We start from the raw sequence: 27,517 nt of genomic DNA, 5'->3' as shown, positions 1-27,517 counted from the left end.
TTACATATTAAATAGTAAACAGTATTTACATCTGTGGAAGGGACTAGAATTAAAGAAGTAGAGTAAAAGAAACTTTTGTCTTTTTAAAGCTTATTTATTATTATTACTTTTGAAATAGTATGAAAATAATAATCATAATTATTTACAGTGCTAGAGGATCAAGTGTAAAGCCTGAAACATTGCAAGGCAACCTTCTACCATGGAGCTATATCCCCAGCCTGAGATTTTTCAAAATTATTTCTGTAATTTAAATTCTTTGCAATGAGCATGTGTTTGTATTTTACCTATATATTTTCTAAAGCAGTAATAATAATAGCAATAAAATCCTCCTGCAATCTTTACAGTAAGCAGTACAAGCTCAAGCGAAGGCGCTGGTTTTGAGAAGGGGAAGAGGTTTGTCTTCCAGGCTCTTTTTAGCACACGTTGTGTTATTTCCATCATGTGAATCATCTGAAAGCTACAACTAAAGAAGCTTCTGTTTCTCCAGACACAGAGACTGGTAAGTATTCAACTCTGTGTACCAGTGCCTAGCAACGTATTTGCATTCTGGTAGATGGTGCATTAAGTGTGTGTTGAATGAATCATAATTTGAAGAATAACAAGGTAGAAGACATAGTTTTTGGTAACTAAGTAAATGAGATGTGGGGGTGGAAAAGAGGGTTGGAAAAGGAAATGCTATCATTATCAAATAAGGAAAAGAAGACATAAGGAAATTAGGGTTGATAATAGGTAGCAATTAATGTTTAATGATTACTTAACTATGTACAAATACTGATTTGAATGTTTTGAACTCACTGTTTCATGTAGTTTTTGTTTTATTTTTGGCCAATCCTGGGGCTTGAACTCAGGGCCTAAACACTGTCCCTGAGCTTCTTTTACTCAAGGCTGGCACTCTACCACTTAAGGCACAGCACTACTTCTGGCTTTTTCTGTTTATGTGGTACTGAAGAATGGAACCCAGGACTTCATGCATGCCAGGCAAGCACTCTACCATTAAGCCATATTCCCAGCCCCTATTTCATGTAGTTCTAAAAACAATCTTGTATTCACTCACACAAAGGGCTGGGAGTATGGCTTAAGTGGTAGAGTGGTACAACACCTGCCTACGAAGCATGAAACTCCAAGTTCAAACCCCAGGACTGCCCACTACCCCCCAAAAAAAAGAAAGAAAGAAAAAGAAAAGGAAGTATAGGAAAGAGATTTTCCACAGGTCATTCAGCAAAAGCTGTGATTCACATCACTTTCCCAAACTCATGTCTTTAGCCAAAGATAGAAAATTCATAGACACATTTCAATGTGCTGAGTTTGAGGTTCTCACAAGCGGCTCATTGAGGCAGAGCTATTGGACGGGCAGTTGGGGATTTTGAATCTGTAGCATCTTAGTGTGCTCAGGGCTGGAGATATGAATGGGAAGCTGTGTGAGAGAACGTATCTCAGTCTGGCCTTCAGTACCATCCAGCGAAGATTCATCAAGTTCCCATGTAAAAGCCAGGTACATAGGATACCAAACACTCATTCCACGTGATTTACAGGATGCTTACCATGTCAAAGTACTTTGAACTGGCATTTTGAATTATTAATATTTTTAATTTTTTTATTGTAAAGGTGATCTACAGAAGGGTTAGTTACATAAGTCAGGTATTGAGTACATTTCTTTTTGAACAGTGTCACCCCCTCCCTCATTTTCTCCCAGTTTTTTCCCTCTCTATTCCCCTCCCCTCCAAGTTGTATAGTTCATCTCCAACATAGTGTCTAGTGAGAGTATCACTGCTGAATTAGTTCACCCTTTGTCCCACTGTTTCTGTGCTTTCCCTTCCCCTCCCCAAATCAGATAAACCATATACAAGACAAAAGGTACAGAAATAAAAAACAGAGACAAAAGGAGAAAAACAAAAGAGAATCACAAAATGTAAAATGAATAATTTCTTGTTTCTTGGTGTTTTTTTTAAATTTTAATGTCTTAATGTTCCTAGTTATACTGTAAGCATCTTGATGGCAAGGATAAAATACTAAATATCTTTGTATCCACCTTATTGTAGGGCTCATAGTGTATTTGTTGACTGAATATCTGAGAAAACATTAAAAAAAAAGTCTCAAGAGATCAAATGTAAATAATGTGGTCATTTCCTTATTATCTAAATATTTATCAAAGCAAGTTTGCAGGACAATGGATAGAACTGGGTATGATCACGTTAAGCGAAACAAGCTAGTCTCACAAAGACACGTATTCCATGTTTTCTCATATGTGGAACTTGGGGGCAAGGGAAGGGCATGAAAATAAAGGGAAGAAAGAAGAGGGATAAGAAAGGTTGTAGTAATGATCAAATTTCATTATGTGCATGCATGGAAATTTCATAATGAAACCCATTACTTTGCACAATTAATATATGCTTTTAAAGAAGCTAATTAGACCTTTAGAACCGAGAGAGCAAGAGAGCGGATGTGCATGCATGTGTGCCAGAGAGGGAGGGAGGGAGAGAAAGAGAGAGAGAGAGAGAGAGAGAGAGAGAGAGGGAGAGAGAGAGAGAGAGAGGAGAGCCAGGTTTCACACCAAATAAAGATGTTTCAACATTGTTATAAAGGTGAATTTTAGGCATCAGGAAGTTACAGTTTGGAGCTCTGTGTGGTGGTGCACACCTCTTTTCTAGCCTTTGGGACGAAGAAGTGGGAAGATCATGAGTTCAGGGTCATTGTAGGCTACAGGTCTAGACCCTGTCAGGAAGAGAGACAGAGACGCAGGGATAGAAAAAGAGGAGGTGAGGAAGGGAGGGAGAGGGGAAGGAAGAAGAAAGGAAGGGAGAGACATATTGAGATAGATACAGAAAGAGACACAGAGACAAAGAGACAGAAACACAGAGTGAAGGGGCTGGGGGTATGGCCTAGTGGCAAGAGTGCTTGCCTTGTATACATGAAGCCCTGGGTTCGATTCCCCAGCACCATATATATAGAAAATGGCCAGAAGGGGTGCTGTGGCTCAAGTGGCAGAGTGCTAGCCTTGAGCAAAAAGAAGCCAGGGACGGTGGTCAGGCCCTGAGTCCAAGGCCCAGGACTGGCCAAAAAAAAAAAAAAAACCAAAAAAAAAAAAAACACAGAGTGAAGAAGGAATAAAGGAAGTTACTTAGTTTGGAGAAGCAAACGGGCTGCTGTAAGGCTCTTATCAGTTGGTGTTTTTCTTAACAAATTTTTCAAAGTCTAGAGTCTAACTTTCAGCCTGTTGACCTAGAAACTCTATCTAGTCTGAGCTGAGCCCAGAGAGGCACCAAAAGTATAAAACTTACAGGGTGGGAGGCAGATGTCAAAACTTGTACAATTTTAAAGTGTCACAATTAAATGTGAGCTGGTTTCCCACAACAACAACAACAAAAAAGTATAAGACTAGTTTCAGTTTATTAATACGCCAAAAGAATGGGCAGATCAGCGATTCATCTCAACCTTCATCCCCCTGTAGCCAAGTCATGTGCAAAGCCAATAGGGGATTGTATAGTAAACCTAGAATAAGCACATGAGCAGTAAGTAATAGGATTAGAATGTTGAACAGAACCCAGCTCTGATAACAGGCTACATGAGACAGAAACAGAGCATGCACCTCTGGATGGACAGACCTCAACACACACAGAGTTCTTCATTCCTGACATGCTCGCTAAGGGCAAGTCACTCAACATGCTCTAGCATTTCGAAGGTAAATGATGGTACTCATTGGTTTACTGTGAAGATTAAATGAGATAACTCATAAAATGCTAAACTAGCCTCATCATATAAGCACTCAATAAATATCCCTCTGTGCCAGAGACATATCAAAGGGTACAAGTCAGCCTTCCAGAACATCCTTTGTTCTGAACAAAACTGTCCATGAGACTCTTAGCTCCAATAAACTACTCAAAAAAAGCCAGAACCGGCACTGGGGCTCAAGTGGTAGAGTGCTAGCCTTGAGCACAGAGGCTTAGGGACGGCGCTCAGGCCCTGAGTTCAAGCTTCAGGAACAGCAAAAAAAAACCATACCAAAAAACAAACACTTTTTTTCTTATACTTGAAAGACATTATCATTCAAAAGACTCGAGCTTCTTTTCCACACGAACAGATACATTAGGTTTTACTACCTTTAGTTTGGTATCTACTTGTTAACCCCAAACAGAAAACTTTATATTGCAAAATTTTGCTTTGAATTAGCTTGAGCCTAAAATTTCATCATATAAACCAGTTTTGTTTTTCTTCAGACTTAATATTCAATATTTCGAAGATCATAACCCAATTATTGCTTTAAAGCAATCATCATATTCATTAAGTTATTCATTTACTAGGGGCTGGGGATTTGGCCTAGTGGCGAGAGAGCTCGCCTCGTATACATGAGGCCCTGGGTTCAATTCCCCAGCACCACATATACAGAAAACGGCCAGAAGTGGCGCTGTGGCTCAAGTGGCAGAGTGCTAGCCTTGAGCAAAAAGGAAGCCAGGGACAGTGCTCAGGCCCTGAGTCCAAGGCCCAGGACTGGCCAAAAAAAAAAAAAAAGTTATTCATTTACTAGACAAATGTTATTGCTAGCTATCCAAGTAATACAGTCTAAGAAGGAAAACAGGTTATGTTCTCAACAGTAGTATTAACATCAATAATAATATACTATTTACTACAGTTTCTATGCCAGAAATGGTGGCAGATCACAAAAACCACGGCCACAATGATTTAGAAATGCCTTAGCCTCTAAGCAGCTTGCCATGCCTTAGATTAGGACTAGAAGGACTGATGTATATAGAATGATGCGAAAGGCAGATTCATTAACCAATAAATGCAAACAAGGGCCCTGCTAGAAAGAATACTAGTGTGCTATGTAGAGAGACAAAGATGCAGAGTTAATGAGTGATAAGAAGGAGAGTTTTGGTAAAGAGTTCTCAGAGAAGGTAATTTTTTTTTTTTGCCAGTCCTGGGCCTTAAACTCAGAGCCTGAGTACTGTCCCTGACTTCTTTTTTTTGCTCAAGGCGAGCACTCTGCCACTTGAGCCACAGAGCCACTTCTGATCGTTTTCTATATGTGTGGTGCTGAGGAATCGAACCCAGGGCTTCATGTATACGAGGCAAGCACCCTTGCCAGTAGACCATATTCCCAGCCCACTGTTTTGAATTTTTAAAGATAAGTAATTATTCTCCAAATTAACGGCAAAGTAAAAGGATAACTCTGACAAGGCAGGTATATATGGACAGATTTGTGTTTTGGGAGCTGTGAATTGTTTGGTAGAGATGAAGTTTACAGTAAAATAAGATATGAAGCAAGGCTGGAGAATGTAGCTTAGTGGTAGAGTGCTTGCCTAGCATGAACAAGGCCCTGGGTTCAGTCTTCAGCAGCACAAATAAAAGAGGGGAAGGGAATTTAGATGGTCCCATGAATGAGAAGTGTTAGGCAAAGAGAAGAGGGTAGATGGTCTTTTATTCTATGATTTCTAGGAGGCAATCAGGAGTCATTTGAAAGGGTTTTAGGCTTGAAAATTACAATAACATTTGTCTTAGAAACAGACTCAAGTAGCTATGAAATAGACACAATAAATAAGGTTCTAGACTAGATTTCTAGAACTTGGTTATAATATATTAGATATATTTATAAGAGACATTCATAAAGTGCAATAATTAATTCAGAGGAGAAATACTAAGATGACATGAAGAAATCAGGAAAGAGACTACCCAGTAGAAAAATGAACAAAGCTTCAAATAGGTGCATCAAAAAGAGAAAATTCAGTGGCCAATAAGTATATTTTAAAATGTTCTACCTTATTGTTTACCAGGAAAATGTAGATAAATACTAAGTTGGGAAATTATTATACATTCACAAAGCTGTCAAAAATTAGAAGGCCTGATTATTCCAGGGCTGCTACAATTGTGGAGCAACAAAAATTCTTGTACGCCATTAGAAGGAGAAAAAACTGGTAGAACTTTTTTGGAATACAGTTTGACATTAGCCAGTAAGGTTGAAGCCCTAATCCTTGACCCAGTCTTAGAGAAACTCCTGCTCAGGATTTGTACAAACAAGTTTGTGGCAGCATTTTTCACAGGAGCCAAAAATAAGATAAACAAATAAAGAAAATGTGTTTCACTATTAGAATGTACATACAAAGGGGGTATAGTCGCACACAAAATGAAGGAATGTAGCTACATGCCACACCACTATGGCTAGAGCCTATAAACAATGATGGACAGAAGAAATGAGACACAAACAGTACATGCAAACATAATTTCCTTCATATAAATGCCTAAAAATGCTGAACTAAACTACGTTATTGAGGAATGCATACATAGGAAGTAACATTATAAAGAAAACCAGCCTGGGGCTGGGAATATGGCCTAGTGGTAGAGTCCTTGCCTCCCATACTGGAAGCCCTGGGTTTGATTCCTCAGCACCACATATACAGAAAAAGCCAGAAGTAGCACTGTGGCTCAAGAGGTAGAGTGCTAGACTTGAGCAAAAAGAAGCCAGGGACAGTGCTCAGGCCCAGAGTCCAAGCTCCACGACTGGCAAAAAGAAAAGGAAAACTAGCCTGAAATCCTAGCTACTCAGGAGGCTGAAATGTGAGGACTGTAGTTCAAAGCCAGCCCAGGCAGGAAAGCCCATGAGGTTCTTATCTCCAATAAACCACTCAAAGCCAGAAGTGGAGCTGCGGCTCAAGTGGTAGAGTGCTACCCTTGAGCAAAATAAGCTCAGGGGGCTGGGGATATAGCCTAGTGGCAAGAGTGCCTGCCTCGGTATACCCGAGGCCCTAGGTTCGATTCCCCAGCACCACATATACAGAAAACGGCCAGAAGCGGCGCTGTGGCTCAAGTGGCAGAGTGCTAGCCTTGAGCGGGAAGAAGCCAGGGACAGTGCTTAGGCCCTGAGTCCAAGGCCCAGGACTGGCCAAAAAAAAATAAATAAATAAGCTCAGGGACAGGGCCTAGACCTTGAGTTCAAGCCCCAGAACTGGCAAAAAGAAAGAAAAAGAAAACCAAAATGATCACAGAAGTTAAGATAGCGACTGCCCAGGTTATGGAGGATTGTGATAGAGGAAAAGCATTGAAGCTGCTGGCAGGTGCTGAGGTGGTTCTATTTTCCTAGTGGGTGTGGTATCATGGATGTTTCCCATGCCATACAATTGTCTCCTAATGCAGACGTGTCTCATGCACCTCCCTGGGTGTAAGCTATAATTCACAATACAAAACAACAAAAATAATGTACTTGGGGGAAAAAACCAAAAGTACATAAACAACTATATGCTGTTAGATGTGTTTATAGACCAAAATAAAAAAGAAATAAACAATAGAAAGCTTTACCTAGGAGACACTTATGAATTGAAACATGAAGGATTGGCTAGAATTTGGAATTGGTTAAGAATATAGGAAAAAAGAAATACTATGTAAGGAGAATAGTATGTTCCAATTTGAAGAAGTCTAAGAGAAGAAAAGCATAATCAGAGAATAGTAATTAATTTAGTATGACTAAAATAGAAGTTCAAAGGAGAATAGTAAGAAAAGAGGCCTAGAAAGGGAAGCCTAAGTATCCTAGATTTTTTAATACATGCTAATGACACTGGGGCTTGAACTGAGGATCATGGATCAAAGACAGCCAAACAGGAAAATTGAGACAACTCTTATCTCCAATTAACCAGCAAAAAGTCGTAAATGGATGGGTGGCTACAGGTGGTAGAGTGTCAGCCTTGAATGAAAAAGCCAAGCAAGAGTGAGAAACAAGTGGTTTGTGGCTATAATCCTAGCGGCTTAGGAGGCTGAGATCTGAGGATCCTGGTTCAAAGCCAGAGAGCAGGCAGGAAAGTCTGCGAGACTCTTATCTCTAATTAACCACCAGAAAACTGGAAATAGAGCTGGGGCTCAAATGGCAGAGTGCTAGTTTTGAGCAAAAGAACTCAGGGACAGAACCCAGGCCTTGAGTTCAACCCCAGAACCTACAAAAAGAAAAGTACAAGGCAGAGTCAAGCTCTTCCATGATGAATACTTCCTCAATAGAAATACGCAGTCCATGGAGGATGCTATTGTATGTCAGAAGTCAGTAGGTTGAGCTTTCTGGAGCTGACTGGAGTGACAGGAAGGCTTTTGGCATTGGTCAGGTTTAGTTGGAATCCAGCCCTACCACCAACTAGATGCACAATATGCTGTTTAAATTTCTGAAATTCCAAGTCTCAACTCTATTATCTGTACATAGAGATAATGTCTACCTGTTATATAATGAATATTAATATCCTTTCCATTTCTTCTTTATCAGCAACTAACTAGGAATACTAGCCACAGACTTAGACTAAGTCCCGTTATTCTGTGCTATGTCTTTTTCCCTTTCTCTCCTTTCCTTTTCTTTCCTTTCCCTTCCTTCTTTCCTTCCTTCCTTCCTTTTCTTGTGGAACTGTGGCTTGCTAGGAAGACACTCTACCACTGAGTCACACTTCTAGCTAGCTCTCCCTCCCCCCAGCCCCTCGGTTATTTTTTATATAGCTAGCTCTTCTCCCTCCCCCCTCCCCTCCCTGGTTATTTTTGATATACTGTCTCATTTTCTGCCTGGCATTTGCCTGGACATCAATCCTCCTATTTTTCCCCAGCATAGGCTGTATAACAGGCATACACTAACACATCAGCTTCTTTCTTTAGAAGGCATTCTCATGGGCTTTTCTGCCCAAGCTGGCCTGGAACCACAATCTTCCCAATATCAGCCTGCCATATGCCTAGGATAACAGACACACGCCACTGCATATACCTTTACATTGATGTCCACAGTGCTTTAGATTTTCTTTTGTTTTTATTTCTTTATTGTTAAAGTGATATACAGAGGGGTTACAGTTTCATACATAAAGCAGTGAGTACATTTCTTATCCAACTTGTTACCTCCTCCCTCATTTTCCCCCACACCTTCCCCTTCCCTCTCCCCCTCCCATGAGTTGTACAATTGGTTTACACCATATACTTTTGTAAGTATTGCTGTTGCATTGGTTTCTCTTACTATCCTTTCTCTCTCTCTTTTTTGGCATTCACACTGCTTGAACTCCGGGCCTGGGTGCTGTCATTGAGCTTTTTTCCTCAAAGTTTGTCCTCTACCACTTTGATCCACAGCCCCACTTCTGGATTTTGGTGGTTAACTGGAGAAAGAAGGCTCACAGATTTCACTGCCCAAGCTAGCTTGCACCACAATCCTCAGATCTCAGCCTCCTGAGTAGTGCTTTAGATTTGGACTTTTTTTCTAAATTGAGGACTAGCACAGCACATTTGAATAGCTTTGGGGATTGATTAGGAATAGCCTTATAACATTCCAAGGATAGGCCGAAAGTGAGAAACTTTTCAACAAGGAAAAAAATAATAATAAAGTCCCTCAGTAAAAATTAAAAACGATAAGAAAAATAACAATGAAACTCCACTAACCTAAAATACCAAGACAAATGGTAAAGTGTGAGAAGGGATATACAACATACAAAAAAAAAGAAAATCTTTCTTATAAAAAGAGCTCTTAAAAAATCACTAAGAGGGGCTGGGAATGTGACTTAGTGGTAGAGTGCTTGCCTAGCATGTACGAAACCCTGGGTTCAATTCCTCAGCACCACATAAACAGAAAAAGCTGGAAGTGGTGCTGTGGCTCAAGTGGTAGAGTGCTAGCCTCGAGCAAAAGGAAGCCAGGGACAGAGCTTAGGCTCTAAGTGCAGGCCCCAGCATTGGCAAAAAAAAAAAAAAAAAAAAAAAAAAAGCAGTAAGAGAAAGGTGAATACCTATACATAAAGGACATCAACAGAGAAATTAAAAAAGGTAAACATCCTAATAAACATTTAAAAATGTTTCATATTACTAGAAACTAAAGAAATGAATATTAAAGAAAGAAGAAAACATATTAAAGGTGCCAAGGATAAAAAGATTTCTTATAATGTCTTGATAAGAGCCAACAGGTGATTGGCAATAGGCATACAAATTTTTATAAGCCTACCTTTTATCCAGTAGTTCTACTTTTGAAACTATAGCATAAGAAAATAATCAGACACTTTGAAAAAGTAAATTACAGAGATGTTCTCCACAGTATTAGTTTTTTTGTTGGTGGTTCCCCCCACCCCCACCCCAAATCCTGGGGCTCAAACTCAGGAATTGGGCAGTGTCTCTGAGCCTCTTTGTGCACAAGGTTATCACACTACCACTCAAGCCACAGTGCCACTGCCAGCTTTTTCTGAGTAGTTTATTGGAGATAAGAGTCTGGTGTACATTCCTTCCCTTGGCTGGCTTCAAACTAAGATCCTCAGATCTCAGTAGCTAGGATTACAGGAGTAAGTCACTGGCTCACAGTATTGTTTATAATACTGAGGGGCTGAAAACATCCTAATTAGACCAGAAATTGGTTAAAACAACAACAACAAAATGTGATACATTTCTGCACTGGAACACTAAGTAGCTATTAACAGTGGAGGTGGAGATCTATATTTATTGACATAGAGTAGTATCTGTAATAAATGAGTAAGTGAAAAAGAAAGTCACACACACTAGCATATTAATATGTTCATGCTTGTATAAAAACACATCAAGCTCTTCATATGTCTTCTATGAAGGAATCTGGAAGGGCATAAACCAAAATATGAATGGTTCATTCTTTCTACTTACAATCATGGCAGATAGTGTCTGGGCACCCACAAGATTCTCTGGTATAGAGTCTTCCTTTCCTCTCCTGGCTCCCAGGGGACCAAGAAAACATTCAACACCAAGATATCATGCTATGGCAATGATAAACTCACTGGGAGCCCCCAGACCACATGTGTCTTATTTACAACTGCACTGCTAGCACCTAAAATTGTGCAGCACATAGTAGGCATTTGAGAAATAGCTGCTGAATTAATGAATCATGGCTAAGCCCCAATTTTACAATGCTGAACATATTTACACATTTTTTATAAAGTCAACCTCAAGCACACAATTTACAAAAATCTAGAATACAAGACTTCTAAATATTTAACATTCTCTGTACACTATAGCCATGCAGAAGTTTATTTTCCTGTTCCATGTGTGTACTTTCCCAGTCTTTGTGCAAGGAAGGCCTTCCCTCTTCCTCCGGGAGCTAGGTATTACAATCTATAACTCACAGATGAGCAAAAGGAAGGTTCTGTGTGGTTGCTGAAGGTCACACAATCTACCTGGGAGAGGAATCAGGATTCAAACCCAGGCCTGTTTGTCTCCACAACTCAAGGGTGGCTTTGAAAGGTTCAAAGCAAGACAATGAAAAGGACACTGCTTGGGACCATGACAGCTAATGTGTGTGCTTCCTAACAAGTCACCATCTCTGAGCCCTGAGCACCAGGTCTGAGAGGTGCTTTCTCTTAACCCTTGGAGAATCCGGAGGACGATTTGTCACCAGGGTTATTAGCATTTCTCCCTGGATATCGACAGCTTGTCTTTCCTCCCTCCAACCAGTGACTGATTTCTTCAAATGCTCGCCAAATACAGCCCAAGTCACCATGGTAAACGTATTGACAGAATCATATTAACAGCTACTGAGCATTTACAGGGTTGTAAGTTATTCGGGGTTGGGGGTTGCGGGGGGAGATAAGAAAAAAAACACAGAGAAATAAAACAAGTTCAATCAGCAGTAACAATTATTTATTTAGAAGCTTCTCATTGGAAGTTTTTTTTTAAATATATATTTTTAATTGCTAATTATTGTTTCTAACAGGAGTGAGGCCTCAATCAAGGTTGCTCCTCCTTAAAGCTAATCATGAATATTTTAGTTGCTTGGTCTAGAAACGGTGCTCATGTGGTTGACTCACCCGTAGCGTTGTGCGTGCAGCCAATGTGAGCATCAGCGACTGGCTGGACAACAGAAATTCTAGTGCAGTAGTTGGTTTGCTATACCAATCCCAAAGTGAGCAGCTCCATTTGCCATAGTTCAGCAATCACTGAAGTCCTCACTTCTAAAGACTGAGGCCAGGTTCAATAAGCAAAACTGTGCCTAAGCCACCCAAACAAGGGACAATTTTTCAAAGGAATGAAATATCTTCTTAAAAGCTAATTTACACCTTTTATTGGAGGTGGAGAGACCCAAAGTGTTGCCTTAGGCAAAATAGAATACAAAAGAGTTTGGTTTTAGTTATTAATTCCCTGGGCACTTCTAGGTGACCCTTTGACAAATAAGGTCAGCCTCCAGAGCCGGGAAGGTACTAGGGGTAGGCAGGTTTGGGTCGCCCTGAGGTCCCAAGTGTGGGTATAGAGTGGCAGAGGCTTGTCTCCCCTGTTTCTAACTTCACAGGCTTCTTAAGGAGGATCTAATCCTCACAGGAGATTTTAATCTGTTCATTGGCAGGCATCTCATCAGCACCCTCCTTTGTGGAAGACTGTTTGATGTCCCAAGGAAAAGACTTCCAAGTCTTTTAAGGCCTTTTTTGATGTGAACCAGAAAATCACTGTTTTGTCAAGAGTGCACTCAACTTGAACCTCAAAAGGTTCAGGACTCAGAAACCACATGGTTCAAGTGGGCAAAAATCACTTCCTTCTCTTCCCTGACTTTTGTGCTGAGAGTGTCCGTGCACTGTTGGGCCCAGTTTTCTTTCTTTCTTTCTCTCTCTCTCATACATACATACATACATACATACATACATACATACATACATACATACATACATACATACACACATACATACATACATAGCTTGGCAAGAAAACCTAGGGAAAAGAAGAACAAAACACCCATGTGGCCCTTGAGGAAGTGGCTAGATCTCTTCACTAAGAAGAAAAGCCATAAGCCATCTGCAGCTCCACCCTCTGTTTCCAGACATGCTTGGCTATGCTTGGGCTCCCAGAGGCCCCAGCAGCTCTAGGTGAGGGTCAAATGATTTACAGAGCTGTACAACAATGATTACATCCTTAATCGAGGCATTTAACTAGGTACAAAATGAGAGCTCTCTGGGCTCCCGGGAGCATTTGCAGAGAAAACTAGAAACTGGCTTTTGGGAGTAGCTACTCAGGATGATAGTAAGGTGCTGCCTATCAACTTAGAAATGAAAGGAGAGATGGGACTCTTTTGAAAATCAGGTCCAAGAGCTGAGTTGAGACTGAAGACTCTTTCCCCCAACTTTCAACTTCCAAAACACTCTTCTTACACTTTTTCCTCTTGAGACTTAAAACCCCAGTCACTCCCTCAAACGCCAGTAGATAGAATCTCAGTCATGAAGGGACCCAAGGATACGTCCTGCCTCAGGTCTCTGACGGAACCTGCTCCCACAGCTGGAGTCCCATTGAAGTTCCCCTGGCCACTGACCCAAGAAGGCCTCTGGTCACCATTTATGCAGAACTTACCATGAGGCAAATCCATTTTCTTGATTTGCTAAATAAAACAAAAAAAGTAATGTTATCTTATTTCCATCATGCAGGCCAAGGAAACTAAGACCCAAAGAGTTTACATCATCTGCCCATGGATGCCCAGCTAAGTGCCAGATATCATTGTGCTCAGCACCTGGTTTGCAGAGCTCCTGTTTTGGTTGCTTTTGTCAAGGTTTTTCTTGTGGGAGGAGGAGCTGGCACTTACAGTTTTATAAACTTATTGATTACTCATTGAGTACCTAATATAGGAAAGGTCCTGTGGATGGTTCAAGGAAGGTGTTATTCCTTCCTCATCTCTCATGGTGGCTACCACAATGGCCTTTTTTACAAGTCTTCTGTTACCAACTTTCCCTAACTCAATCCATTATTCGGACAGCAGCCAGAGTAATCTTTTTAAGTGATAAATCACAACACAGTACTGCTCTCTGTTTAAAACACTCTATGGCTTCCTGTGTACCTAGAATAAAATCCAAACTCTCTGTGGCCTTAAAGATTTATGAAGGTCTGGCCCTTTCCATCTCATCTGCTACCAAAGCCCCCCAAGCTCACACCTTCATCTCTTAGGCTTTCTCTCCACTCCTAAATGAGCCCCAATCTCTCTCTTCACAAATCCTTACATAGTGTTTCCTGTTCAGCATTCATATTACAATTGAATATCATTTTTCAGATGTAGACTGGGCCTATTTGACTGGGTAAGACCTTTTATCACAAACAATTGTGATAATCAGTCATAACTACTACTTTCTTGATCAATTCTTTAGTTTTAACAAAGTGATTAGCAATTTAAAAAGAACAAGCTTGGTTGCTTCATTGCTTACTGGCTTGCTTTATTTATTTATTCATTCATTTATAGCAGTACTGGGGATTGAACTCTGGACCTGGGCACCACCCCTGAGCTTCTTTTGCTCCAAGCTAGAACTCTACCACTTGAGCCACAGCTCCACTTCTAGATTTTTTTGTGTGTGTAATTTATTAGAGATAACAGTCTCATAGACTTTCCTGCCCGGGCTGCCTTTGAACCGTAATCCTCAGATCTCAGCTTCCTGAGTAGTAAGGATTACAGGCATGAGCCACCAGCACCCAGCTAATAACCTTTATTTTCAAAGACAAACTAAGGCTGCTGATGTCAGAAAGATACAGTACATAAATGGAAGTCCTCCAAATTCTTTCTTATAGATGATAAGGTTTATTAAAGAACAAACAATTTTAAAATATGCTAATTTAAACCTTAAAAATTCAAGAGTAACCACAATTTTTTTTCACACTTAGACCAATAGTTTTAGTGTGGAGAAATATTTTGCAACTGACACTTTTTCAAGTTTCCAGGACATGGTGTCTCTAAAAACAGGCCAACTTTTAATTGATTTTTGTTTTAAAATACCTCTATACACTAATCCCCCTCTCTAATACATACTTTCATCACAATTTTTTAAGTGCAAGAATGTAGGGAATGGAGTATTGTGGGAGCAATATATGGGTCAAAGAGGTAGAAGAACATGAACACATAATGTTCCAGAAAACAATGGCAGAAACTCAAAGTCTGTTGTAACCAGTACTGCAGAGTGGGCAGAGGACTGTCCCTCCTGAACTGAACACTAGGCCCAGTTAGAAGCAGGGCCCCAGATTCTCTCTTTATTATGTGGAAAGATGAGGGCAAAATATCTTCTTCTGGTGAGGTGGTAAGTTAATGCAAAGGGAAAATCTCTTGTATTCTGACTTAGCCATTTCTTGGCATCATAAATGAGTGCATACCATATTAGGCCTGTGGCAAATCTATGTTTTCCATGACTCTAAGCCTGCAAATGACTCCGCCAATGGCTATGACCAGCCTTGATGAGAGAAGAGAATATCGAGTAGAGCCACACCTTGCAGAAGATAGTTAAGGTAGAGTCTTCTGATTCATTCCTACTAGGATATAGTACCAGCTTGAAAAATGAATTGGTCAAATGGAATTCCATTTGCTTCTCACATTTGTTCTGTCCACCCAACTTGCTTGCTCACTCGAAGAAAGCAGCAAGCATTTGACCACCTGAAAGTCCCTTCATTTTTAAACTTCTTTTACTATGTAGCTCTCAGAGAAGCCTGTGCTTTTGTGGATTGTGCAATTGAAATAATAAGCAGTTAACATTTTCACAAACTAATTCAGAAAAGAAAGTTAAATTCCTAAATAATAAAATCAGAGACCTTCCCAGTAATTGTGACTATAATCCTGTCCACATGGCCATTTAGAAGAAACAGAACCAATTATTAATTAGTTTTAGAACCAGAAGAATCATTTTGTTTTATCCATTTATCTTTTCAAGACTCAATCTTTAAATGCTAGGCTATGGGTCTTTGCTGCAATACAGTATTCCAAGTTATCTTTTAAAAACAAACTTTTGTTTTGGAATAGTGCTGAGACTTCCAGAAAAATGGCAAAGATAATAAAGATTTCCCATATGTCCTACACTCACTTTCCCCTATTTTTTACCATCTAATATTAATATGGTACATTTGTCACAGCTAATGAGCCAATAGTGATCACAACATTATGAACTAAAGCTCATAGTTCATTCAGATTTCCTTCGTTTTTACCTGATACTATTTCTGTGCCAACATCTCCAAATTATCTTTTTAAAATCATAAACTAGAATGTTTTCACTGTAAAAATAACACATTCACACACACTATTTAGTCAAATAGTATAGAAGAGCAAAAAATAAATTGCTAATGCAATTTCTTTCTTCGGTATTAAGCATATTTCCCAGAGGAACCTACTGTTAACAATTTCCTATGTATTCTTTTAAATGTATTATATTCATATATAAAGATAAATATGTCTCTCACACACATTTCTATAGTAAGGAGTTTCTTGTCTCTGTAATTTGTTTTACATATAAGCACTTAGTGTTCTAACTCAGTTTTTAAAACCACATAATATTTTACTATAGGATGGATTATAATTTATTTTTACCAATTTCCTATCAATATACATCTAGGTTGTTTCCTTTATCACATTACAAACAACATTATAAGGGATATATCTTTTCTTTTTTTTCCGGTCCTGGGGCTTAAGCTCAGTCTCTTTGTACTCAAGGCTAGCACTCTACCACTTGAGCCACAGTGCCACTTCTGGCTTTTTCTGAATAGTTTATTGTAGATAAGAGTCTTTCAGATTTTCCTGTCCGGGCTGGCTTTGAACAATGATCCTCAGCCTTTTGAGTGGCATGAGCCACTGGTGTATGGCAAGAAACATATCTTTATATGAAGGCTAAATTCCTGTAGTTGAATCCTACTGATATATATATATATATATATATATATATATATATTTTTTTTGCCAGTCTTGGGGCTTGAACTGAGGGCCTGAGTACTATCCCTGGCTTCTTTTTGCTCAAGGCTGGCACTCTGCCAGCTCTTGCTATAGTGCCACTTCTGGTCTTTTCTATATATGTGGTACTGAGGAATCAAACCCAGGGCTTCATGTATATGAGGCAAGCACTCTTGCCACTAGGCCATATTCCCAGCCCCCCCCTCCCCCGGAAGTATAGTGTTATTTAAGTCTTAGGGCTCAAACTCAGGGCCTGGGCACTGTCCCTGAGCTTCTTTTTGCTAAAGGCTAGCATTCTACCACTTGAGCCACAGCGCCACTTCTAGAATTTTTTTGTAGTTTATTAGAGTTTCATATGCTTTCCCACTCAGACTAGTTTCAAACTGTGATCCTCAAATTTCAGCCTCCTGAGTAGTTAGGATTATAAGTGTGAACCACTGGCCTCCAGCTGATATTTAAATTTTAAATAGATTTCTGGAGGCTAAATTGCCTAGAAACTCTACTACTTTGTACTCCTAGTAACTGTGTATACACCGGGTCCTGTTTCCCTATATGCCATCAACAGAGGTATCATATCAAACAAATTCTTCATTATTCTTTGGGATGCTTCAAGCTTTCCATCTTCTTGCAACCTCCAACTTTTAGGTTTTCTTTTTAGCTCCCTGGTCACTAGATTTCCTTCCTACTTTTCCTGGTGAAGATTGCCCTGTGCCTTTCCCCCCCCACACACACTTCCTCTCTTGATTCCTTTCCCTTGTTTTTCCAACAGCCTTACCTTTTCTTCTCACAAATTTCTCTTGTAGTTTCTCTGACCCTCATAACTGAATACAAACCAGACAGGTATCTGAGCACCAGTGGCTCATGACTATAATACTAGCTACTCAGGAGGCTGAGATCAGGAGGATCATGGTTTGAAGTGAGCCCAGGCTGAAAAGTCCACTAGCCTCCATCTCCAAAGTAAACAGCAAAAAGCAGTGTAGAGGCATGGCTCAAGTGGTAATGTATCAGCCTAGAAGGACAAAGCCCTAAATTCAATCCCCAGTACTAGGGGGAAAAAAGTTTCCCCAACCTTTTGGCCTGCTTAACCAAAACAGAACGTTGTAGGGAAAGCTGAAAATATTGGAAAGGATAAAAGTACTTTGACCTAATCCAGGGGAAAATAATCTGGGCAAATTCTGCATTGTTGCTTTTGCTAAACTTGAATCCTGTTATTTTTTTCCCCCTAATTTTCCCAAGTGGAGAGGGTTCCTCCTTTTAGATCAGTAGCTCATAATTCTTATTCATTACCTTTTCATATGAGTTGGAGTGAAGACAAAGGGGTACCCAAAGGGGTAGATGGAAAATAGCAACGAATGAGCAGGAAGGGCAGAGGTGAAGAAGCAAAGGCAGCTTAAGGGGAAAACCAACTTCTCAAGTACTCAGAGAAGTTCTCTGCTTAGTTGCATCATGGTTCCCTTTATTCTGAAAGTGAAAACAGACTAATCGGGCAGGAATGGGTTGGAGGGTAAAGCACAGGGCAAGAGGGAGGGAATGTTTCTTATTTCTCTTACTGCCACTTCTCCCTTCCCCAACTTCTTATCCAGCAACACTCTATCCACCACCAAGAATCAGCTTAATACAATAAACCACTTAGGGCTAAGGCTCAAGGAAAGTCAAAGACCCTACAATCTGCTTGCCCTATTAAGCTTCTTAGAAGTTAGAACACTGTGAAAGAAAGTGATAGCATGGCCAAGCTACTTAGAAAGAACACAGGTGCAATGTCAGGAAGAGGGAGGCCACATGGGGTTCATTAAAGAGGGTGGGTGAGGTGCAGGCTGGAATGGACACTCATGTAAACCTTCAAGTCAAGATATAGGAGAAAAGTATTTCTAGAATGTTCAAATGAGATGAGATCTGGATGGGGCAAAAGCAATTTTTTCTTAGGATAAAGGGGCGGGGGAGGGAACACAGCCTTAAGCTTTATGTAAGTAAAATAATTATGAGAAATAATAGTAATGAGAAATAATAAATAATGAGAAAAACTAAGCAAACTGTAACAGCTCTTTCTTAACTCATTTCTCCATGACTCCAGGTGCCCTATCATCTTGTCCTCTCCCCAGGCAGGTGTGAAAGCATAAATGGTGATAGGCTTGCTATCCGAGTGACTGGCCAGGCAGCGGTAGAGAACTATACAAAGCAAGTCCCTTTGCCCCACTAAAAGCTCTTGTTTTCCTCTCAACTGGGCACTGGTGGCTCACATCCTAGCTACTCATGAGCTGAGATCTGAGGATCTTGGTTTGAAGCCAGTGCAGACAGGAAAAGTTCATGAAATTCTTATCTCTAACTGGCCACCAAAAAAAAAAAAAAAAGCCAGAAGTAGAGCTCAAGTGGTAGGGTGTCGGGCCTTGAACAAAGAAGCTAAGGGACAGCACTCAGGCCCCGAGTTTAAGACCCAGTACCGAGACAACAACAACAAGACACTGTCCTTTTCTAGTTAGAAATCTACCACAGAATTCTAGCAATTTTCGCCTTATGCCTTTCTTGAGAAACTCAAAGAGAGGAATCGTTGCATGGACTCATGCAACTAACTGGAGTCAATAAAGAAAGCACACGTATAGGTACCACTCCTTAATACCGATTGGGAATATGTTTTTGGCCATCAAGCTATCTCTCATCAGTCTTGAAGAGATCAAGGCTTGCCAGAGTCATTGTCCCTGTAATAGGATCAAGTGTAGAGGGATGTGAGGAGGGAGAGCCTAGGAGCCTAATTCAAGAGGCTTCATTCAAGCTTATACCCAAACCACTGTAATATTAATCAGAGCCAACAGTTCTTGCAGGCTTACTTTGTGCCAGGCACTGTTCCCAGGATTTTATTTGTATTTTATATTAACTCATTTAATCCTTAAAACAACCCCAGAGATTGGCAGTGGTGTTGGCCTCTTTTTACTCTAGGGAAAGAGAGGCACAGACAAAAAAAATGAGTGCGTCTATTCCCTCTCAGAACTGGCTCTTCTTAAGCTAGCAGATCTATGAGATGCTCAGAGGGTCCTCGACACTGTAGCACTAAGTTTTGATGAACTTTTTTTTTCTTTCTAGGTTATAACTAATAAGTGTCAAGCAATGCATTAGTGCTGGGAACAGAAATAAATGAGACAACATCCCTACTGCTAAGAATTCACTGGTGTAGTAAAGATGACAAAGCTGGGTAAGTAGATCAAAACAGACTGTTGCTAAGGAATGTCATCCATAAAAGAATCCCCCAATTTCCTGGAGAATGGAAAGAGCCTGAGAAATACACCTGCCATGCTTACAGCAGCCTCTGCACACAGCAAGCAGCTCCATGTATTTTCCTTACACATATATTTCTTGTGATGCTAGGGACTGGGCTCAGGGCCTCACGCATGCCGCTCGAGCACTTTAGTCACAGAGCCACGTCCTCAGCACTCCCATGCTCATCACCTCAAGGAGAGTATGAGCCGGGGGCCTCCTGCTCCTGGAGGATTTTCCTTCCTATTGATTCTGAAGCCTGGCTTAGAATCTCTTCTCCACTACTTTTTGCTCATGTGTGTCACTCAAGACACTGTGCCACAGTTTTTTCATATATAAATGGAGATCATACTGATCTTATCAGGCTTTTATGAGGATGAAATTACCACCTGGAAATAACAAATTTTTACAGTGCCCACTATATCAAAAGTGCTCCAAAAGGGTTAGCTATTATTTTTAGGAATAGTGTTATGTTTCTGCCTTGGCTAGCAGTCGTTTCACTTGTAATAACAGACTGAATTTAAATGCCTCTGGTATGGTTAGTTTAAGGAGGATGGGAAGTCTTGGGGACTAAATAGAAGGAGAACAGTTCCCTTGGGAAGTGGGAGGAATAACCCTGGAACTTGTTAATTAAGATCTTGTTAATGAATCTGCTTGTTAATGATCTATTAAATAATCACACAATGACGTTTACTGCACAAGTATAGCCTTTTTCAAATGCTTGCTCTTTCCAATCCTCTGGGCCAAGTGTTAACTTCTGAAGTTCGTGTCTAAGGGGCAAGCCCTTCCAAATCCTTCCCCATCTGAAGTAGCCCCTTCGTCCTGTCTACTGGCCCATACCGCAGGGCCTTCATGCTTATGGCTGAAGACAAGGCAGAAAGCCCTCTGCATCTGCATTCTGACCTTCATTCCTCAAGCCGATGCACTATACTTCTGAGCCAAAACATATTGCTCCTCAAAATAGGAAGAAAGCCCTAGAAACAAAACAAAACAAAACAAAAACCCAAAGGCTCTGAAATTTGCTGAGAAGAAAAGCAAAGGGGGGGTGGGGAAAAAAAAAAAAAAGCAAAGGGATCTATGTTAGATTCCTTTCAGTGGGCATCCAGCAAAATAAAATTTCAACCGAGATGTCATATATCTGAAGACAAAGTGACCTACCAACCAATGTTCACAAAGTATCTACAAAAGTCTCAAACCACTAAGGAAAATGATAGAGCTAATGCCAGAGAATGGACATCTCTTCTATAGCCCAACTTCAAGGAGAGAACACACAAGAGGCTGTCTCCAAGCTGAATATCTATAGTTCATAAACTATTTTAGTTCCCCTAGACCCTTCTGCCCTTTAGAGGTGGTATATTTGGAAGTGCACGCATGTGTGTGTGTGTGTGTGCGCGCGCACCGTGTGTGTGTATGTATATGGTCACTTTTATTTAATCTTTTTGGGCAGTACTGGGAGTTGAACTCAGAGTCTAGTGCTTGCTAAGAGGGTGCTCTACTACTTGAACCATGTGCCTATTCCATTTTTGCTTATTTTTTGGTCAGGGTCCTATTCCTGCCCCCCCTTTCCCCCGCGGCCCACTTCAGATGTACAGCTCCTTCCCACAGCTTCCTGTAGCTAAGATTGCAAGCATGCACCACCATATACAGCTATGATTAAGAGTCTTGCTAACTTTTTGTCCTGCTGGCCTCAAACCACTATCCTCCTACTTTCCACCTTCTGAGCAGCTAGAATTCCAAGTGTAAGTCATAGCAATCACCTTATTCGTGGTTACTTTTAAGACAACAGAACATGTCATGTTATCTTTCCAGACTCAGCCACACTCTAAAGTACAGCAAGGATCATTCACCACCTTCTAGTTTATATACAGGCAGCTGGGGCGCAGAGAATCAAAGCCATTTACCCAGAGTCATGCAGCTAACAAATGAGCAGCCTTGAACTCTTGACTCCCTGCTTGTTCCCTATCATTGAACTGTTCCTTTAGCTCTAGTTACCCCTCCCCACATAGAAATGCACCATGATAGGCTCAGTTTTGTGCTGGGCCCTGTGTGGTTCTTTAGCAGATGCCCATGTAGTGAAATCGGCTGGCAGCCTTGGCAGAGGCAACAGTGGTTCTGGGTTCATTTATTCTCACTCCAAATATTTATTGAGCCCAGTGCTACAGGAAGGCACACACTGGATAGTCACACCAGGTCACAGAGGCCATGAGAGGGACAGACAGTAAGCAAGTAGCTACACTGTTTGTGATGAGTGCTTAAAAACGCCATTCTGATCTCTAGAAGCAAGGTTGACAAAGGGCACCTCCAAGGCCACAGGTACCTCAGCCTCAATCCACCCAATGGCAACTGCCTCACAAAGGGTTTCAGCCCGAAGTAGAAAGCCAGTCTGCACCCAGGCTCAGTGGCTAAGTAGCTACAGCGCATCCTAGCTTCTTTGAGGTTGGAGATCTAGGGATTAAGGCTCAAGGCCTATCTCAATCAATGGCTGGGCATAGTGGTGTAAGCCTGTCACCCCCAGAGACAGGGGGAAACACAAGTAGGAGAATCACAACCTAAGCCAACCTAGTCATAAAAGTGAGACCCTACTGTGAAAATAACTAATGTGTGTGTGTGTTTTAAAGGAGGGGTTTGGCAATATGCTTGCCTAGCAAGCAGAAGGCCCTGACTACAATTCCCAGGACCACCAAAAAAAAAGAAGAAAAAATCCAGTCTGCAGGTGGTGGTGACTAATTAGGCCATAGAGAAATTCCTTTAACTCTCCAACCCTTATTTCTTTACAAATGAGTATTTGAAAGTTTAAGAGCTGAGGAAGAAGAGGGGAAACTGGGAAAACAAAAACAAACACAAAACAACCACCACCCAACCCCACCCCCACCCCTACCCCCCGCAGCTGCTTCTGGCAGAACTACAGTAGCAGTGCACAGACAGCTGCTGGCCAGAGCCCAAAGAGCACCAAGGCATGCTGGCCTCCGGCACATCTGGCTAAGCACCTCGCACCCCTCCGCTGGGCTGCCTCATAATGGCAATATTGCACCAAGCAGAGGAGGTCTGAACACACGTGGTCATCTGAGCAGCAATAAGGGAGAAGAAGGGAAACAACCCAAGGAAGTGCCAAGGGGGCATGAGGGGGAGCTAGCTGCAGCTGAACAGATGCTCCCTATGGTGGGAGGCTGCTAGGCAGGGCACTGCCAGGGCTCAGAGCCTGTGTGTTCACCCTTCCTCTTCCGAACTCCAGTGGAATGTCATTCTGCCCTCTGTACTTGCTTGCCATTCTGTCTTTTTATTTGCTTGGTCTTAACTCTTCTTCCTTTAAGGCCAAGTTCCTCACCAGGTACTAGTGGTTCATCCTGTCATCCTAGCTAGCTCAATGCCAGCCTGGGCAGGAAACTCCATGAGACTCTTATTTCCAGTTAACTAACCCCCAGAAAGCTCAATGTGGAGCTGTGGCTCAAGTGGAAGAGCACTAGCCCCGCGTGTGCGTGCGTGCGCGCGCGCACACACACACACACACACACAGAGGCAAAAAGGCCAAAACCTTCTTCTGCAAAACTTTCTCTCTGATCCTTTTCACCACAGATGAATAATTTGTAAATCATAAGAACCATAAGTGCTGGTGGCTCACCGTTGTCATTCTAGCAACTCAGGAGGCTGAGATCTAGGGATCGTGGTTCCAAGTCAGCCCAGTCAGAAAAGTCCATGAGACTCTTATCTCCAATTAACCACCACCAAAAATTCAGAAGTGGAGCTGTGGTTTGAGTGACAGAACACCAGACTTGAGCAAAAAGCTAAGGGACAGTGACGAGGCCCGGGCCCTTTTTGATTTTGTCTATGTGTGTGCAACACACAAGAACAGATAGATTCAATAAGGAAGGCTCCTTCTAAATATACAGTTTTCCTCGGGATTCTAATGAGCAGGTCCAATGTGGGCCCTGGGAATCTGCATTACCAACGACAATCTCCACCAGTCCCAATGGACCCTCTCCACACCACACACCTCCAGTCTCACACCACCACAGGTGATCTGAAGTAGGCAATGTTAGATCATACTGGGGCCAATTTCCTCTCTTGAAATTCTACCATCACTTGTTTTTCTTGTTTTTCACACACCTAAACCACCATGCCCTCCAAAAGAGGAAGTGTGTTCTCCTGGCAGACAGCATTGGGTGAAAAGCTGTGTGTGCAAGAGCTCAGGAAATGCCCATGGATGTAGAGAGATGAAGAAGATAAGAGCTGGGGAAGGGAAACCACAATGAGGATGGCAGAGTCCAGAGGGGAGGGGATTGCTTTTAGTATGTCTACATACTAAAAGACCAGGACATCGGTTTGCTTTGCCTTCTTTTCCTTCCCTCAATACCCTTAGCACCACATGCCTAACTTACTCCATAGAAGTCAAGCCTGAGCAATGTACCTCCCTGAAGAAAGTTTGCCAAGAAACCCTGCCAAGAATCTGGGGTGCTATGTGGCTTAATTAAGGCTAAGCAAGCATTCTAGGTCTAGACTATCATGTTGCTGTATAGGACAAAGTATACAACTGCAGGAATTCAGTAAAGAGACACAGACCTTAATCTGTATCACTGAACATTAGCAGGGTAATGCCACCCTCATTCAGTAAATAGTTGCTGAATATCTAGTATCTATGGTGTGCCAGCTGTGGCTCCAATGCTCACAGATCTGCTGTTGGTGAGGATATCAGACATTATCAGAAAGTGTTTCTTAGTGACGTATCCTTAGGAAGTTCCTTTCTCATGTTGGGCCTCACCAGCACATAAGCACCAAATGGATAGCCTTGGGAAAGGCTGGCATCAAGTCTCGGTTCTTGGTGGGGATAAATACCATTCTGCCTTTATTGTGAGGAATCCTTGGCAGCTCTGAGGTCTTCCATTCTCAGATGTTATACTTCGCCCCCCCCCCCCCCCCAAAAGCAAACTTCCGTGCCTAACTCCTAAGAACAACTGTTTGCTTGTCAATTTTCAGATATCAACTTAAAGCTGGCTTACTGCAGAAAAGCTATCCTTGACTGTTAGGCAAGATCAGATATTCCTACCTACTTCTAGTCAGTCCCACAGATTTTACACTTCCCCTGTACAGTTCTTTCCACAACACCCTGAAGTTGCTACTACACTTGAAGCTCTATTAAGTCAGAGGCTGTCATCTATCATGCTTGAAACAATGTAGGCATATTCAGTAAACATGGTTACATGATTAAATGGGTTAATGGATGTATCATGGCAACAGAATAACACCTCCTGTACTCTGCCATAGCCTTATCCAAGGCCACTAATACACAGCTGAGACCAAGTAGTACCATTCTTTCTGCAGCCCGAATACCTTTTAGGATCACCCCCAATCTAGATTCCAGGAGACATTTCTTATGGTCAAAGACAGATCTAATGCTCCAAAGTAAACAAAATATCACCAAGAGCCTGAGAACCATACAGGCCAGGAGCTACCATGCCACTTTTGTCACAGACCTGGTAGTAGCCCCTCACTTTCTATAATTTACTCAACATCTCAAAGACAGAGCTTTTCCAGGAAAAAGATACTAGGCACTTCAATAGTAGACACTAGAAGAAAATAACAATAAAAAAGGAACCTACCCCACACTGGGAAGTTGGAAGTAGAAAATAGCATTTGCAATGAAGCATCCCTGTGGTTGGGAAAGGGTTAAGACCACATGTCTGGGTTCTTTTTACCCGTAAATCAGCCTTGACTGCTGCTCAGTCTGAATGAAGCCCCACCAGGTTGGCCTGTCAGGAAGGAAGCCCATGCGTCCAGACTTTTGTTGTTCTAAGGATTTTTTTTTTTATTTTACTGCTCAGGAAGGAAGCTGAAGCCTAGGCCCTAACTGCAGGCCTGCTGACTCCTTCTCCTAGCATGTGCTACTGCCCTTACCCCTCTAGTCACCGAAGATGCCCTCTCTCCTCTCCTAGAATTCCTTCTTAACTAGTATTATGGCATTTGGACTGACATCTCAAGCTCTTGGCCCTTCCTTAAAAACAAAACTTTTTAATGTTCAACATTTCTTCTCTTTGTGACTATGGATGGGAAGGGACTAGATACAAGAAGAGATGGGAATTGGGTGCTCCATGATATGCAGAGACATTATGTGTGTTCCCAAAGAAGTACTGAACCCTTTTCTTTAAAGGAACCATGAAGGAACGAACAGAGATGGAAGGAGCAGACCACTGGCCTCCAATGGCTATTTCTGCTTTGTACATAAATGAACAGGAGACTTTCCAAATATGAGCCACTAGACTGGAACAGACTTAAAGCCAAGGTCCCCGGGCAGAGGATGGGTCTTTCTCATCCCTGCCCTCTACTCCCCACTTCTCTGGGGACATACAGAGTCATTCTCTGGTATTCCAAAGCCCCATGGGGCTTGCTTTCTACAAAAAGAAAAACTGAGTTTATTTGTGTGCCCAGGGTAATGGACAGCCCTCTTTTACTCCTAGGAGAATGCACAGACACTATGTGAGAGGCCTGTCTCCGCCCAGCCCTGCCCCACCCCCTCCCTCTAATCCCTCCCCAGTATCCCCCACCCCATCACAGCCCCGCTGCTGTATTTCTCCCCTGACCTGCAAGGCCCCTTCAAGCCCTGTCCTAAGCCATCCCCGAGCAGAGACAATCCATCATGCTCTGGGACTGTGACACACACAGATGGGGGAAGGTTCACAGATTGGTCTCACATAGGCAAAAGGGTAAAAGTGTCTGTATAACTTAAAATCTAAGGACCTACTAGACACTCTGGGATGCTACATTCTAATAGGAGTCAAATACCATTACAGCAAGCCTGATTATACATGGCCCAAATTTCTAGCACTCATAAATTCTAATAAACTCATTTATTTTGAATAATACAAAATTCCAGAATAGGAAAACATTATGAGATCAAGATTCTTTGATCTGGGCTACCACCAGGGTGGTATCTAATCTAGTCAAATCTCTTTTGGATTCAGAGCCTCAGTTTCTCTAACTATGATATTCACTTGCTTCTAAATAACACCAGGGCTAATCTTAGTGGATGGGATAATAATGAAGGGAGATGAAGCAGCTGGCCCTCACAGAAAAGGGCTGGCAGCCTCCCTCCCTCTCTCTGCGTTGTCATAAGGCCCGAGAATGTGTGAAAGGATCCTATATACATGCTAGTTGTTAATGACCCTGTGTTTGGCTACATCAGTACTACTAGCAAGAAAGATTATATCACCACATTGTTCTGGAAATAATAATAGCCATTGTGTATTGAACACTGAGTTTGTGTGAAGAACTATTCTAAGTATAATCTGTGTAAATGAGCTCATTAAGCTCTTGGAAACAGCCCTTTAAGGCTGTACCATTCTCATTTCACAGGTAAGAATGCAGAGGTCAGAGAGGTTATGCAACCTGCCTAACATCACACAGCAAGAAGGCAAAAGGGCAGACTTTAACTCAGAGACTATACTCTTAACTACTATTATATTACCTCTCCAGCTTTGATCTGAAACATGTTCAAGTTGAAGCTCAAGTGAACTTCTCTCTCTCTTTCTGTGTGTGTGTGTGCGTGCGCGCGCACACGCGCGTGCGCGCCAGTTCTGGATCTTGAATTCAGGGCCTGTGCCCTGTCCTGGAGCTTTTGTGTTCAAGGCTCACACTCTTATTACTTCCAGCTTTTTTCAGGTGGTTAACTGGAGA

The 27,517-nt window shown here is 41.6% G+C and overlaps 1 protein-coding gene and 1 long non-coding RNA gene across 2 annotated transcripts in view; one reads left to right on the top strand and one right to left on the bottom strand.

Annotated features, from left to right (window-relative positions):
- Nucleotides 1-27,517, bottom strand: part of LOC125355058 (E3 ubiquitin-protein ligase RNF220-like) — a 190,427-nt gene that overhangs the window by 147,415 nt on the left and 15,495 nt on the right. The gene's annotated exons all lie outside the window — the stretch shown is intronic.
- LOC125355059 lies at nt 142-27,262 on the top strand. Its single transcript, XR_007211587.1, has 3 exons — nt 142-499; nt 19,682-19,790; nt 27,197-27,262. It is a non-coding gene; the product is annotated as an uncharacterized LOC125355059 (long non-coding RNA).

Source organism: Perognathus longimembris, chromosome 7 (assembly GCF_023159225.1).
Source record: "Perognathus longimembris pacificus isolate PPM17 chromosome 7, ASM2315922v1, whole genome shotgun sequence".
Lineage (NCBI taxonomy): Eukaryota > Metazoa > Chordata > Mammalia > Rodentia > Heteromyidae > Perognathus > Perognathus longimembris.
This window is presented reverse-complemented; position numbering and strand designations above follow the sequence as displayed.